Source organism: Hetaerina americana, unplaced genomic scaffold (assembly GCF_022747635.1).
Source record: "Hetaerina americana unplaced genomic scaffold, ioHetAmer1.1.p SCAF_3, whole genome shotgun sequence".
NCBI lineage: Eukaryota > Metazoa > Arthropoda > Insecta > Odonata > Calopterygidae > Hetaerina > Hetaerina americana.
The window spans coordinates 60,449,664-60,466,564 of record NW_027286874.1 but is presented as its reverse complement, the minus strand read 5'-3'; the positions used below and the strand labels follow the sequence as shown (position 1 = coordinate 60,466,564).

The following is a 16,901-nucleotide window of genomic DNA, read 5'->3' as shown; positions in this document are numbered from 1 at the left end:
CCTTCAGCTTTGTCGATCCGAGCGAAGGGTCTCGCCATCAATCCCAATAAAACGGTCGAGTAGCGACGTTCTCTTCTCCTCGTAAATCTCTCGGCAGGTCACATGCGAAGTGGAATGGTAGTCCGTCCGTCTCTCGCGTGCCCGCGGAGTTTCACTCTCCTCGTGCGCCCACTCCTCTGCCCCCCCCCCTCCCCTAGCAAAGTCGAGTTCTTTTCGGGTGAAATTCACTGCACTCACGAATATATCTAATGCTACGCGAATCCATTCATTTTAGGCTTCTAACCTTTGTTAGTTCTAGGTTGTGGCGTTCGTTGTGCGTGGAGATTGCCTAAAAAATACTTCCGATTAATATCACATCGTGGCAACACCCAACCAAAGCTACAAATCGCTAATCATTTTCCATGTAACTATGCAAAACCCGTGACCACCAGTGGAGTCGGAGTTTGGTCTCCCATAGTCTTGTATTTACTTATTCATTATTACTCTGAAGTGAATTAGAAACTCTACGGAGTATTTAAATTTCCTCAAATCCTGGTTGCCTATCCTCATATAAATAGCTTGGGGAGATGTAGTTGGCCATAGTTGGCATTACCAATCGATTGTTCAGTTTACCAACATTCAGCGGGGGAAAATTATCTGCAATTCTGCTTTAACTATCACTGAGTTCAAGTAGGAATCATTTATCAAAAGGGAGGTGAACTTCTTAGGGATCTACCTGTGTTGAGACTGATAATAACATCTCATTAAGGTTAATAGTAAAACTGTTTAACCCTATTTCACTACATCTCTGTGAATTTGACGCCTTTTGTGATTAATAATTAATATAATCTTACTTGTTATTCTTCATTCCCTTGTCCCTGAATCATTGCATCACTTGGGTCCTTTTCCCCGCCACTAAAATTCATTGCCAGGGAAAATTCTTTTTTCTACTCTTTCTCTTTTTCTCTCAGATTTTATGTTCCTTAAGAGAGTTTCAAGTTATGCCATTCCCACCACTGATGCTTCATTTCATATAATGCCAAAGATTTCACTCTTCTTCCTCTGCCTGTCGTATTTTTCTTCAATCGCGTAACCCTGTGCAACTACATGAATTTGAAGAATCTACAGTTTTATTTCCAACATGTACGAGAATAATTATTTGTGACTCGGTTGTTATAGAGAGAAGAATTACATTGATTTATTACGAAGGATAAGCTTCGTACCGTTTGGCAAAAGCTTTAGTTGCTTTATAATCTTATTGAATTGATTCAATGAAGGTATTTTACTCTCCCTTATATATCCTTTACTACGATTACATCCTTAGTTGACTTTTGATTGAATGCTGCTCCGGATTGCTCGTGCACCATTTCCGCTATTCGGCCTTCTGTCCCTCGAACAAAGGATGGTTGCAGATGGGCGTGGAACACGGCATAATGACATGGTAGTTACCATGAGGTAAACGTGCGATCACTACGTTTTTTCCTGTCGTCAAAAACTCGGTCGACATCCAGAACTCAGTCCGTTGATGTGATATAACACAGACTCGTGGTTCATTCAACAATATTTCACGCAAGATTAAAGGACTCGCTTGCCATGTTAGACTTGTAAGCCTGTTGAATACTGCTGAATTTTCCAATTCTCGCGATTCTGTGCCATATATTCTTATGTCCCACCATTTCAATTTATTTACGACACTAAAAATGAATATCGCCATGCAACCAATTGCTCAATTCACAACTTGTGGTCGTCCTAACAGTGAATTGGGCAAGTCGTCCTATTTGAATTACGTTAGGTCATCGTCCGTATTTTTGCAGATCCCTTTCTTTCGTGGAATATATAAGATATGAAGCCCTATGTTACATAATTATATGCGTATTATTATTATTGATATCAAATTGGTTCCTTTTTCTCAGAAAAGAAACTAGGTTTGAAGGTAGCATTTTCAATAAGATTACATAAAGCACACTTCAGTTACATGTTTGTACTGAAAAAAACTACAACACTAAGAAGGAAAACTTGTTTGTAATTGATATTAGAGTAAATGATGAGGGAAAACCAAAACCAAACCACAGTGATCGACTCAAACGTTTGTTTGATAGGTGAGGGTAGGTCTCACCTAGTGCTAAAACTCAACAGCGCATGAAATTCACACATCAGGGTAGGGTGGCCAGATCCTTTCCCTGCGTCGCCTATGGTTTCCCAGGGAGGTCTGGAACTCAAAAAAGTACTCGTATACTGCTCGGATGAATCTGAGGGCGTCCATAGGGAACGAAACCCCGGTCAGTAGCCCAGAGCTCGACCCACTGGACTGTCATGACCCCTAAATAGTGGAAAGGATAAATTGAGCTTCTTACGGCCTCGTTTAGAGTGACCATAAAAAATAATATTTCCTTAACTCAACAAGGATTTACACCCTTTATGGTTTAAGGAAATATTATTGAATATAGTCAGTCCCCATAATAGGATGGGATGAAACAAATATTTCGGAAGATTTTAGCAGGTCCACAAAGTCTTTTCTCTAAAATGGCAGTTTCATTTGTGAGAATTTGCTGAATGTCTTATTTGTTACAAAGGTTATTTTAAACTGTTTTAATAAAAATGGCTGAAACAGTGCAGTAGCAAACCCTACGCAAGATTAATCCCGGAACCCCCCCACCCAGTTATGAATCCATCTGAAATGGGCACTCCCTGCCTCCCGCAGTCCATACTCAATTTAATGACACATTCCTCTGTATACATTACATATTTACGAGATTAGAATATAGTACGACACGGATAGCCTGGAAATGGAGGTGACTGGCATCTACACCATTTCTTGGACGTATGATACTGCCGACATAACGAATACCGAGGGTCAGGGCAAATCCCGGCGATATCTTTTTAGTTAGGATTTGCATCCCCCACTTAAGCGCTATGTTCCTTGCGTTAGCCACATCAGATGAGATCCCATGTCCGTCTTCCGTGGAAACAGTAGCCCGCGACCTCGCGCTCCACCTTCCAAACTCCTCACTATGATTGTGCCGAACCCAAAAATACCCACCTATCCCCTACGTCGTGGTTGACCGGCGTCCGTCGACTCCCCCAATACGATCAAGCCACCAAGAGACCACCTTCGCTTATCCGCTCCGGATCGCCACCCCCTTCGTTCCCTCTCCGCCTCACTCATTCCCGCACCCCCGCTCCCGAGTAAACTACCCCTCCAGAGCCCACGTGGCCCGTCTGTCCCGCTGCGGAATCCCGGAGGAAGGAGAGGAAAGGTCGTGTGTGTGTGTGTTGGTGCGTGTGTGCGCTTGAGAGAGAGAGAGAGAGAGAGAGAGAGAGAGAGAGAGAGAGAGAGAAACTTGCGCTGCTATCGCGGAGTGGATAAGATACTCCGCACATTCTCCTCGAGAACGGAGTCGGTCCGACTTCGCCAGCGTTTCCCGAACCTCCGCGGCTGTTGGAGAATTGAACTCCACCACTCGGAGTCTCCCGTCAGCCTCTACGTCCCCACACACTCCGTTTCTCCCACTTTTCTCTCCTATTCTTCTTGCTGTGTGGGAGTCCATTGCTCAACGTGTCGGGAGGGAGAGCTTCGAGGAATAATTCGAGAGTGGGGCGGGGGGGTGGGGAAGGAGCCAGGGCAGAGGGGGGCGTGGCGACGGCGCCTGGGTCCGTCGGGAGCGGGAATTATCGCCCTTTCTACGCGGTGCGAGGACACTTCGCCGCGACTGACGCATTCGAGGGTGGTTCAAGTGCCTAGTGCTCCGGTGCCTAAGTTGTGATTTTTCATTTTTCTCCTCTGTCCTCCGATTCGTGGGCCGAATCCGGAACTTGTGGTCGCCCGCGCCTCTGTGGGTTTGTTTTTTGTTCCGGGGACTCCTCTTCTTGTTGGCCGCGGAGGATATTATATTCGACTGCATCGCCCTCGGTCACCTTCTGGACTGTCATGCCCAGCTGAAGGTGAGTTTTTGATGACCTTCATTACGTTTTATCACATGTTGCTGATCTTGTGTTATATTTTGTTTTGGTTCGCCCTGCGGCTAACTCACCCGGCCACTCGGAGCCGTCTATACTAGGAGCGACTCGTGCTAGGAAGATAAGTTTTCTCTCGATAATTTTATCTTGACGACAGTTTCCCTGCTTTAATGGACCGGTTCCTCGTGGATTTCCGACGAAATCTGCGATTTCGTTTTTCTTCTAACGGAATGAGATGACGCCAATCGCCCCGGCGGGCCGCGGCTTTGCGAATGTCCTTCGATGTGCGTGGTAAATGAGTTCAAGGCCGTATTACCCGTCGGTGGCTCCTGAGGAGTGAAATTTGATTTCAATGCGAAAGAATCCCTTCATATGAGTCACTTTCGTTCCCATTTTCGAAGATCAGGTTTTGAAGCCGCCTCGAATTTCCGATGGAATTGCTGGATATGTTGGAAGAGTTATTTCATCCGGAAACGGAAAAATTGAACTTGTCCCCTGCTGATAACTGGTATAATATAGTACTGTGCCCACCGTTTTTGAAAAATTTTTACGCTTACGCTCGCCATGGCAAAGTTTCCTCTAACTCTAATGGGTACTTCATCTTCCTCTTAGGCATGGCTGAGGCAATAAATTACATCAAAACGCCAAATGTTAAAGAAAATTTACAATTTTTTCCTTATTGCCATCGATACGTAAAATGGTAATTTATTTGTGATGTCATTATTTACAAATTTACTTACTGGTAACTTGAATTTCCAAAAAACTGTGCCCATTTAATATGAATTCAGATTTTTTGCATGATTCTCATTTCATAAAAATGTTTTTCTTTCGGTTCTTCAGCATTAAATTTACATTTTGTCACATATAAAAGTTTAAAGCCAAGAAATTATTCCTAATATTTATTCCATTCTCTACGGCTTTGTTTACTTTTGTTTCAATTCTTTTCAAATTTTCGTTTAACTAGTATATGTATATATAATACTTATGTGTGTGTGTATATATATATATATATATATATATATATATATATATATAAATGAACCATATTATATATATACATACACACATAAAATATCGTTTATTTATAGAAATACTAGTTAAACGAAAATTTGAAAAGAATTGAAACAGAAGTAAACAAAGCCGTAGAGAATGGGATAAATATTAGGAATAATTTCTTCGTCTCTTCGATCTACATTTTCTGTCATGTTTTATCTCTCGATTTTTTTCTGTCATTAACATCACTTTTCTGAGGTAATGTTAGTTGCGGTTGCGTTGAGGAACGCTATCAGCTGGAGATATATTATTTGCTAGTGTGACCGTTCCTTAGGCATCAACATGAAGGTTCATCTGACAGGTGAGACAGTAAAAGATTGCTTTGTCCTTTTAATGGCCTCGCCGCGCGTAATAGGACCGTCGTTGAAGTGAGGCCATTTCCTTTCCACGTATCGCCTATTGCTCTCAATGTAAATCTGTATTGAGAATAGCACACGATCTTCAGGGACAAGGCCCTATTATGCCATAGTTTTTCAAGTAATATTCAATCTTGTGCAATTTATATCTTTTAAAAATATTGTATCCATCACTCATTTGTATATTTTGAAGCCTTAATCAGAACGTATCAGTGAAGTAGTGTTTACATTATACCTTTAAACTTTCATTTCACAAATTACACAAATTTAATGTTTGGTAGTTTTACATCCAAAGTTTATTCCTAGTATTTAAGCTGTGGGTACTGCGTCTGTAAATTACAAGGTTCTTACTAATATAGCGTATTTAGAAGGATAATCTATGCTTATGCTTCCAGTGGCTCTCGTCCCAGACATTTTGTTAATCCTGTATCATTTTATGTTAGTTCATAATTATTTTGAACAAAATAGACTTTGTATCATATTCAATTATATAATAATATCCTTTAGCACAGAGTCTCATGAAAATTCACGTGAAATAATAGCCCTTCTTAACCTTTTTATCAGATCATTTCCCCAGTATGAGTGTCAGCAAAGTTTTATTTAGTTTATTTAACACATTTGCAATATTTTGAGTATGCTTTCCCCTTTTATGGTCTGATGTTAGTATGGTAGCATACCAGTTTTTCTTAGTACGCTATTCTAATCGTTACTCTACCCTCGGAGTCTATGAATGACACAGTGCATGAATCACACATATTTTTGCTATTGAGAAATTTATGAAGCATCTGTTTTAGTGAAAATAGTTAAGTATTATTTAAAATTTTTATTCCCTATCGAATTTGAAGATATAATTCGGTTTGCGACAAGAGAAGTGATCCTGCCATAGGACTTCCAATACAAGAGTATTCTTTGCGGTAGATGATGATTTTGTTCCCAATAGAAGATATAATTGGTAATTTTTTGTCAAGGCCATGAGTATATTTTATTTTGTCAATATTACTGCACTAAAGGAATTCTTTTGTGATTCAGGAAGTTTATTTCACATCTTTACAAGCTGATATTTGCAATCAAAAATAACGATTTAGTTGGATAGTGTGATGCGATCTTTCATGTTAAGAACTCTCAGTCGTCGTTGCGAAATTATTGAAACATATTCAAATTTTCGTAAAATTATAACCCGAGTTGTAGAAGTGAAAGGTTTCCAGAAGTTGTTTACGTAGCTGATGACGTAAAAATATACTTTTTAGTAAAAATATGAATGACTTATTTTTAACTTGGTTTGGCACTGCGACAATATTCAATTAAGTACATTTTATGAAACTAGTTCTCATATGAGCAAGTTATACAACTCTTCAATTTTTGAACTTCTACTATGACGCGGCAAATTTGAATCTGAAAATATGTTAAAAATTGCTGTGATTGACGCATTACATTCTGAAGTAATGATTTACTTTACAGCTACTCAATCTTTCACGTGTACCTTTTTAAGTGTCTCATCAATTATACTTTGACAGAGATGCTTGGCTTGCACAATGCCGACAGGTTTTTTCACAGATTGAACTAAAAACGGAATCAGTCCGAGGAAAGGAAACATACGTTCTCATTCGGAGGATGATCAATCCCTGTAAAGTTGCGTGGAGGCGGGAAGGCTTTTGAATGTAGTCACATGTTTACTGGCTGCACGCTTCCGACTTCATTTTTGCGATTCAGGTCTACGTTGAGAGATAATTGTCCGAAGTGCGCCTGACCTTCCATTTCTTATATCTCTCGTGTTATCTCTGGACGTTTGCTTGACACTTCCATCCACGCTCACTGGGAATTCCTAATTGTTGGTCAAGTAATCAGACTCTAGTATTTTAAAAACTGCTCTCTGTGTGTACCTTTCCGTTCCTTAAGTACCTATACCTAAAACGCTTTGATAAAACTTGGGGGCATGCTGTACCTACTTGGTTCCTCTTGAAGAACATATTTAGGCCAATGCCGGAGGGATTTCTGATTGGCTCCAACGTTTTCTGTCGAATCCAGCGATAAAATGATCGCATAGACTACATGTACAATTTAAGCAAATGCAGACAACTTACTCTCCTTGTATTAGTCTTTGATAACATTTTTGAAACCCATTATAAATTATACAGAGTTTACCTCAGTTTAAACCTCTTGAGCACGATTATTTTACCTTTCCGTCCTCAGCTTATTATCCTGATGTGATATGGCCCTAGAATGTTAAAATATAGTTAGTATTAAAAGCGACGATTTCGGAAAAAAATATGTCACAAAGAGTGAGGCTAGTTCTCTCCGAGTAGAAGCGATGTCCTGTATTATGCTCTTCGATGCAGAATGGTGACAACCATCGAAATACTTAAATGATGAGGATCAGAAACGGCCGACTCCCGGGAGTGAGAGAGAGGATGTATGAGGAGATTTTAATTTAGTTTAGTATAGTCATCAATCACCCGTCCTCAAAGTCAGTTCGGACATCCCAGTTCTGTCTTCCTTTTAAACGCTCTCATCTCACCCAAGCACAGGCGCAGGACAATCCCAACTTTCTCTGCATTATTTGTAAAGTGGTCTCTCAGGAAAACACCACTTCGCTAATTCATTTCCGACGTGATATTATGGTAGACTACAGTTTTTACGTGGAGCTAATATCACACCCGAATCTATGATCTTCATACGTTGAGGGCGAAGCATTGACGAAAAATTTAAGTCAACTGTATTAGGTAACGCTATTTATTAATTAATTGATCCTCTGGACAAATCAAATTCAGAAAATAAAGGACGAAAGGAAACTTGAGTGGTTCACTTTCATTCATCCGACTCCACCGATGTTTTCTCCACGTCCCCATCTCCTGATAAAGGATACTTTCTCAAAAATTCAGGTACCACAAGTGACAAAATCTCAATAAATATTATCATTAACTAGTCATCAATATTCACGCATTCCTATAAAAAAGCTACCAAGACTTAAGTGTAAAAAATAATGATTATATTAATTTTCCATGTACTGTGTCATTGGCCATGTCATGTAGGGTTAAAAAATGTCGCAGAAAAGGCTTTTTTTTATCTTGCTATTTTATTCCTAGAAAAAGCGCTTTATTCTAGTTATCTGTAAGACGTATCTTTTCGTTTTCTGGTTTTTGGGCGGGCCTGCGTCCTCTAGAACCGTGAGTCATCAGCCTTATATCTTTTAGAGAGTTATTACAAATTTTTCAAAGCGATAGTTATGATCGTTTCCGCCTTTCCGTCCTTGTAGAACCTTCTCCCTCCAAAATTCGGATCACCGCACAAGACTATTCGAGCTATGTTTGTGGATTTCGTTCAATACGAAATGGGCGTGTTGAGGATATTTGTGGAAGCTAGCATGTTGTTCCTATAGATATAACTCGAAACACCCTTGTAATGAAAATTATAGTCTGTATGTGCCACATTTGGTAATAATGTAATAGTTGTAATACGTGAGATTCACCGAAAAATCTAGGAAAATAAGTAAAATTTCATTTGGTAATACCTTGGCTTTGATTTGTAATTTCATCATATACATTCGGAAAAACGATATCAAAGCCGAGCTGAAGACCACATTCAGCGGAGGAGCGGCTCCGGCGTTCTTCTATTTTCTTTTAAAATCAGTCGTGCATAAATGAGATCGCACGGTTCAATTCCATGTAGATCTTGGCGAAACCCATATTCTAAATTTAATTCTATGAATACACAATTGCCGTTATGACTAATCCTTAAGTGGAGATATAACCCGCAGTGTTTTTTCTGAAGCACGAGGATTCCCTGCCAATTACTGTGGCGCGCACGAGGGAAGGAATGCTCAAGCATCTCGGGTAATATTTTAAGCAAATTGTTTTGGATTCATAAATCTTAAGAATACACTATAGTTTCGGAAAATGTGCCATCACCTGATAAAAAAGCATAGAAATATTTTTGTGTAATGTTTCGAATATTACCCGGGGAATCCAATTACCGGCCCTTCTAAAGGTGCATGCCTAATTTTAAAAAGATGCTCTTATTTTAGTTTTGGAATATCAGTGTTACTATTCATGGTAGAATCAATCACAATTTATTGCAGTGAGTGCTAGATTTTATATCTAATTATATAAATAAAATTATACAGCCCTCTTAGTATACCGAATAATTCTACACTGTGGGAAAATGAGTAGGAACGATCAACTAATTGCACAAAAGAACAAAAAAATAACAACATAGAGTTTATTGTTAAATGCGATGAAGGGCTCAAGTTTTTAACGAAGGTGATACCTATTGCATTTAGTTCCTTTGGTTGCTTTTGGTCTATTCTATCCGTTCCCGTTATCTGGTTAATACTTTCACAGCACTGAGCATCAGATGTTCTCATCTCGAAATTTATTTCTATAATCTTATGTGTATTCCCCCAGGCGTCACATACTTTCTTAAAAAAGAATTTGGCTTTAACCTGTCTGTGTTACCATTAATATAAACCCATATCGCTGAGCAGCTTCCATTATCATGAAGATGCCATGAATATTCAGCTCAAAACACCCAGTGGCAGTATAAATTATAGTTTCACAATGTCAGTATTCTTGCCCAAACATTCATCCGGTAGTTGCAACATTATTACACGTACTTCGGCACCCGTCTGGAAAAGTGTTCTTGTTTCCATCAACGCTTCCGTTAATTTTTTCCCGTGCATAAATATGTTTGCCACGACACAGACCATTGCATTAGTCAAAAAACGAATTTGCTTTAAATGCATACGATTGTATCCAATAGGATATTTAAGGACGAAATCCTCTTTCGACTTACACCTCTGAGGTATCCAACCAAATGCCAAGCAGTCAAACCTTGCAAACATTTTAGATTGAGTATCGTAAAGCATGTAATACGCCGGAAGGAGTTAGCCTGAAAATAATCAATGAATCTTTAAGGTTTTTCTTAAGTCTTAACAAAGACCTCTCATCTTGGCCAAAATTAATCTAAAGGTTTTTGGTCATATCTTTGCATTTAGCAACATTAAATGTTTTTCAAAAACATTACTGGTCATATACTAGGCGTATTCCAGTTCTTAGAACACGCAATTTTTTCTCGGCCCTGGAAGTAGTTAGAAAGATGTGTTTGAGTTTAAAACATGCGGGAATTCTTTGTGAATAAAAGGCCTACACTGTACAGTGCGCATGAGTCGTAAGGCTTCCTCTAGAGGGAGAACGTTTTCAATGCTTAAAATGGTGTCGTTTTGTGTACAAGAACAGCGTCTTCATCCGTTTTCTCCTCTTGGTGCTATGGATGTGAACGATGTGCGTTCGTGGATGAGACAGTTCGTAGAAGATTGGCTTTTATGGGACAACGAACCCAAGAAGCCTTGGACACGGACCAGCCGGTATTTCCTGTTGCCCAAAAGGACCCCAAAAGAAACGTTCTCTGCGATCATGGTGACTTTGAATGTTTATATCTTCATACTGAGGTTATATGCTGAGAAATGACGTAAGTGTCGAATTGTTCTGAATTATAGTTGGAGTAGTTTATCGGAAGAAATTAGAAGACCTTAGAACCTAAACGAACCTCATATTAGTGGTTGTTAATTAGCCTGTGTGTAAATCTAATAAGTATTCCATTATTATTGGAGTGTCGTCGGATTAAAAGGATAATTAAAATACCACATTCCTGTGAATAAAGCCCCTTTCCTTTTTTTACTGGAAGTAGGATGGTTAGGGAGCGTGCATCAACCGCTTTTCACTCGAGGGAGTTACTAATTGACTCAAGTCATGTGTTGATTAGCATTCTTTTAGCCCAGAGTCACTAATTGGTGCGGAAACAGCCACCACTAGTATTGGTCCTGCTCGAATCAAAAGTCACTTTCTGTCTTCAGCAAAGTTCATTTATAAATTAATTAGTTGATGCCCATAAAATCCGAATATTGCTATTGCCCAAGAAACATTTGGGAGTATGGCAGCATTTTATTAATCACTTATCAATGTTTTGAAGAATGTTCTGTGGAAATGTTAGGACACGGTAGCATGTTCATTAAAAAGAGAATATCGCTATACCTGCTGGGGAAGAGGGAGGTCTCTGGAAGAAAGTGGTACAAGACCAAAAATTCGATTAATATTCATCAATGCGGATAGTTTTCCAAGAATAAGAACATTCCGTAATTATACGTACATTATTAAGAGATGATATTTCTTCAGTAAATAACTTCAATTTGCCTTCAGTTTCTTGCCTCGAACCCTCACTTCAATAGCATTAAAGGAAATATTTAATGATTTGATTGATATACTGGAATATATTTTGTCATTCACACTTCACAGGTTACTCCACGTACTAAGTTTAGAGAGTATATATGGATCGATTTCTACTTAAATATATTATCATATTAGAACAAAGGGTACTGAAATATTCCTAAACTTACTAACAATCTTAAAAGTTTTTTATATGCAATTGATTTATCCATTTAATCAGTTGAATGCGCTTTAAAAGTCATCCAACGCATTTGTAGCGTAATTAACGCTCACTACAAACTATATTGGTAATAGTTATAGTGTTAAATGACTACTTATAAAAATCGTTTTTTCGGATGAGTTCATTTGTCTCTTTATGTCACTGTCTAAAGCTATGCCTAGGCAACGTCGATGGTAATTATTTGTAAAAGAATACCTGTTCAGAATTATAAATATATATTGGTGAAAAGATATCTTATCCCAAGTCTTGGAGACGTGACAATAGGAAGAATCATGTCAAAGGCTATGCTAAGTACAGACCTAACTAATCACGGCAGTAATGGTGTTCTCTTCTTGAATGAGCCTTTCTCTCCGGTAACATGCGTTTGATTTAATTCCATCCTTCGTACAACGTTTCCCTTGTTGCCTTACTTGGCATTCGAGCCGTTTTATTTCCTGGAATGGAGACTGAAGAAGACTTACAGCCCCTTTCCGCCTAAACCCCGTTAATGCTCGCGAGGAAGATGTAGGTGATAGTGACTGCAAACGCGTTTCAACCGTCTGGATGAATGTTTAGAAGGCGCATTACAAGCAGTATTTCCCTCGATTACTCCAGGACGGGTGCTCGTGACTGGAAAAAGTCGCGCTCCCGCAGCTTCGTCGCATTCTAATGAAGTGCGTTGAGAAAGTGATAGAAGGATACGGATCGAGATAGTGGTAGCTCTAGGCCACATTCTCCAGCACCTATCTAGCATGTGAAACCAATTAATATCTTTGGAAATGTTTTGAAAACTTAAAATATATAATCAAGTAATTTCTATGAAGGATGTTCAGGATTTTGTGTGCCCGAATCGTGGTAATTTACACATTCTGCGATTTTTTTATTTTATTTATTTTTAACTTTTCAAAAAATTAGATAGTCTCTTTAAGCAAATCTTTGAGGAATTATTCTCTACCTCTTTAACCATTAATTATTGCAATGAAAGGTACAAATGAGAGAATTGTAATTTAAAAATTCATCTAAGAGATAAAATTTAAAAGAGCTTATAACAAAGCATGTTGCCTAAGTTTTAGTAAACTATGGAAGGATTCTTATGATCTGAAAATAGTAACTCGGATGTTAAATTGTAGATAGCCGTTGTTGTCATAAATTGATTTCAAGTCATGTCGCTCGGTACCTTTAATTGTAATAAATTGAAGGCTTAGTTAAAACGAGTTAGAATGAATTGATAAGTAGACATTCTTCGATGTATTTCGATAGAAAATGAGGCGTCAAAGCGATGAAAAACACTGTTCCCCGCTGTTGCAACATTTGTTTCTGATTAATTCCTCTACGATTATTCGTAGAAAAAGATTTCATCGTGAAGGGGTTTTAATTACCGAATAATAAGTGCTGATACAATCCAGTAGTTACTCTTAAAATACTTAAATATATAGATTATATTTAAGAAAAGGTGCAGATTTTCTTTTGGCACAGCTTATGAAATCAGTTGAAAATGTATGCCGAATACATAATTTCAATGAATTCTGTGCGACTTTTGTAGAAGTGCTAGCTTGATCTGGTGTGTAAAATTAAAATTACGTATGTTGAACTTAATTATGCTGTTTGTCTTGAGTCATGAAGCAGATTCGCAAGATGATGGTAAATATCAATTCTTAGATGATGAGTATGGATAAAAATAAGATTGGTTTTGGTAATAAGGCCAGTTAGTCCGATCCAGATAATTAGTTTGAAAAATTAAATTATTCTCTAAGAACCATAGCCTCCTTGAAGGAAAATTTAAAGTTCGAGGAGGTATTTTCCCAATAAATGCTATCATCCAATGCCCAATGCAGCCATTGATAGTGGATTATAGTTACTTGATAGAGAGAGGTTCTTGCTGGATTTCAATTAGTCTACCTAACCGAATCTTGGATTGAATAGGCTCAATTAAATATTCAGTGAATCAAATATGATGTGAAGTGCCTGCTTCGTGGAACTCAGTCAACGAAGACCCTTTTGCTCCAACACGGTGATGAAATTTCGATGAATTCTGAACTTTTACATAGTTTGCCCAATTTTTACCCATGGGTTTGTTTCCTTGTGCCAGGATGGGAAAGATCAGAAACAAATCCGTTATTTTTCTGAGTCAGATTATCTTTAGATCGCTAATGATTAACAGCGTGATGAATGATGGAGATTCAACTGCTAACAATGTCGAAATAACGTTCGGAGGAAATGAGCCCTGAGATGTTTGTACTTTATGTACTCTATGCGTTTAATGTGTTGAATTATATTTCTTCTCTTTTTGTTATTTCTCAGCACCGTAAATAAATAAATTTGCTATATTTAGCGCGTAGGTACGTTTTCATTAGAGATTCAGCTGATATCCCTGTATGGAATTTTCTGTTACTAATTAAACTAAAAATATATTTATTGTACTGACTTTTCTGTGTTCTTTTTCGTTTTCCTCAACATCCCATCGAATTTATCAGGTATACATGTACTGTTAAAATGTATGTCGTAGCTTATGGATGGGCACACTGAAAACCCCTACATTTCTTAGTCACGCCCAAGACACAACCTCACCCCAAACTACATTTAACTCATCCTCAAGTCCGTTTACATTTTGCCTCCCCTCATACCACCCAACATGCCTATTCTCTTCCTCCCCCATGTCGCTCGTCTAGCGTACTCGCTGCAGTCACATTCTTCCGCGTTTTGTCGCCAATCCTTTGGAGAAATCCTTTACATTTCTTCCAACAAGCGTCTCTCTTCCCCCGTCGCTACGCTTCGTTCTACTACGTTTTCCTTTCTTTAGCAAAATACTTAATGCATTTTTTTTTAATTTCACACAACATATTAATGCGACATAACTGTAGACATAGGTAATGTCTGCTATTAACATATTAAAATTGATGGCGCCGCGAGGAAGTCCACGGGATAAGTAAATGGACTAAGCATGAAAAGAAATGGGGATATTCTGTTAGGGTGGTGACTTGGTGACTTGGTGACGTCGTAGACTTGGCGAAGAAGGAGCGCAGATCTTCTAGCGGAGATTTCCCTGCCTACGGGGAACCTTCTCACTTATTCTCGATCGGACCGGAACTTTGACTTTTCTCCTGGCTGACCCTGCTTATTCTTGGACAACTCTGGACGCTCTGCACATCGACCTCGACCTTCTGGACTACTCTTCTCTCCCGGCAACGACCTCAGCTCTTCACTGGACACATCTATATTTACGAATTGCACGGACCTTTTTAGGGCCATATTTGCTCGTGAACCCACGTGGTTTTTTCGGCCCTTTTTAGGACCAAACAAAAAATATCATTGCCCGGAACGCTATTTTAGCTCTAGTCGTTAATAATACCAAGTGACTGAGGCGCCTGGTGGGGAGGGCTAACCAGTCCCCTCTTCTCACCCCCGGGTGGTGCTCACTCACGGTCATTACATTCTTGGTCGTCTTGTTCGGGGAGACCTGGCAGAGGGCTTGCACCTCCACTGCACGCCTTGTCGAACCGAAGGGTCCACTTCTTAGGGCTGAACTTCCCCCTTACTTGTTAATTAATTTACTTGCCGTACCTCCACCTAAATTTATACTTCATCATGTGGTTTCCGTACTAGAGCTACATTGAAATGCCGAAATCAACCGACTCTGAAATCCCGATCACAGTATATAGCACCAGAATGGCTGCTAGGTCAACAAAAAAACCCGATCCATTACCCCCTCATAACTTCGACTTGATTAATGTAATCACAGCCTTGCCTGAGGAGGAAAAGAAAGCTCTCTTCCATTCCCTCCTGGACAAGAACCCTAATCTAATCAACTCTTTGCCCTCAGCCTCCAGTAACATTGTTTTACCTCCCCCCACCGATCAAGATTTCCAAGTCCAAGGTCCTTCTAAAAGAACTAGAAGCACCAAGAATTCCTCCCATTCATCTATGCCCTTGACCAGCAACAGATTTGATCCCCTTACTTCCCTCCCAGAAGAATCTCAAAGCGCACAGGGCCCGACTACTTCTGAGCCCAGTATCCCCCCAATCAGTACAACCCCAATCTCCCCGTCAAGCAGCTTAATAACCAATGGCCCTAATAATCAAAAGATTAGAATTCCTCCCATTAAACTGGAAGATACCTCAAACTGGTCAGCACTTCATGCTGACATCTCCAAAGCTTGCCAGTCTCCCCCGATTTGTCACTCAACTGGGCCCTCCTCTGCAGTTATAAAATGCATCTCCGTGGCTGACTTCAAAGTGGTTTCGTCCCTATTAAAGGAAAAATCTGTCCCGTATGTGACGTACCAGCTTCAGGGTGAGCGAAGGAAAGAGTTTGCCCTACGCGGTCTCTTCCCCTCTATCACAGAGGAGGAAATTCTTGGCGAGCTTAAACTTAAAGGCTTCCAAATCATATCGGTCCACAGAATATGGTCCACTAGACCTTCTGACGCAGTGCGAGCGTCTGGTACCCTCTCTGTCGCGAAATACCCAACGCGTACATGCCATATCATCGCAGAAAGCGCTATCGACCCTCAAGCCTTCTTATCCCTTTCCAACTTGCTCGGTCTTGCAATAAAAGTAGACTACTTCCGCAAACCCCTTCAGCCCGTTCAATGCCACAGGTGTCAGGCCCTAGGCCATACCAAAAACCATTGCACTCTCCCTCCGAACTGCGTCCGCTGCGGCGGTCCTCACGCCTCCTCAGAATGCGTGAAATCACCGGACACCCCGGCTAAATGCCTTCTCTGCCAAAGTGACCACACGGCCAACTATAGAGGCTGTCCCGTCCACAAGAAAGCTAAAGCGACCATGATCTTGCGCCTAGGAAAACCAGCCCACTTCTCCCCTGCTCCCATTCCCAAACCGTTAACTCAGTCTTACTCTGCAGCCCTTCATAACCATCCTTCCCTCCCGTCTCCTTCACCTTCCCCTGCTTCCCACTCAGTAACTAATGTTGACCACCTTCAAGAATCGTCCGAACAATCCTCCCTCAACTCTTTTTTTAGAGACATCTGGGTTAGAATGTCCTCCCTTTCATCTGTTAAAGAAAAAAAGTTATTCATTCTAGAACAAATCCTCCTCCTCCAGACTGAACCATGAACACACTAAACAGACCACATACTCACACACTCAACCACATCACGATTCTCTCCTGGAACTGCA

The 16,901-nt window shown here is 39.8% G+C and overlaps 1 protein-coding gene across 2 annotated transcripts in view; it reads left to right on the top strand.

Annotated features, from left to right (window-relative positions):
• Window positions 1-3,626: 3,626 nt before the first annotated feature.
• The window catches only part of LOC139690077 (V-type proton ATPase 116 kDa subunit a 1-like), a 62,345-nt gene continuing 49,070 nt past the window's right edge, over window positions 3,627-16,901 (top strand). For both annotated transcript variants that reach the window (XM_071587279.1, XM_071587278.1), the window contains exon 1: window positions 3,627-3,921. The gene's annotated coding sequence lies outside the window, so the exon portion shown is untranslated. The remainder of the gene's footprint in view (window positions 3,922-16,901) is intronic.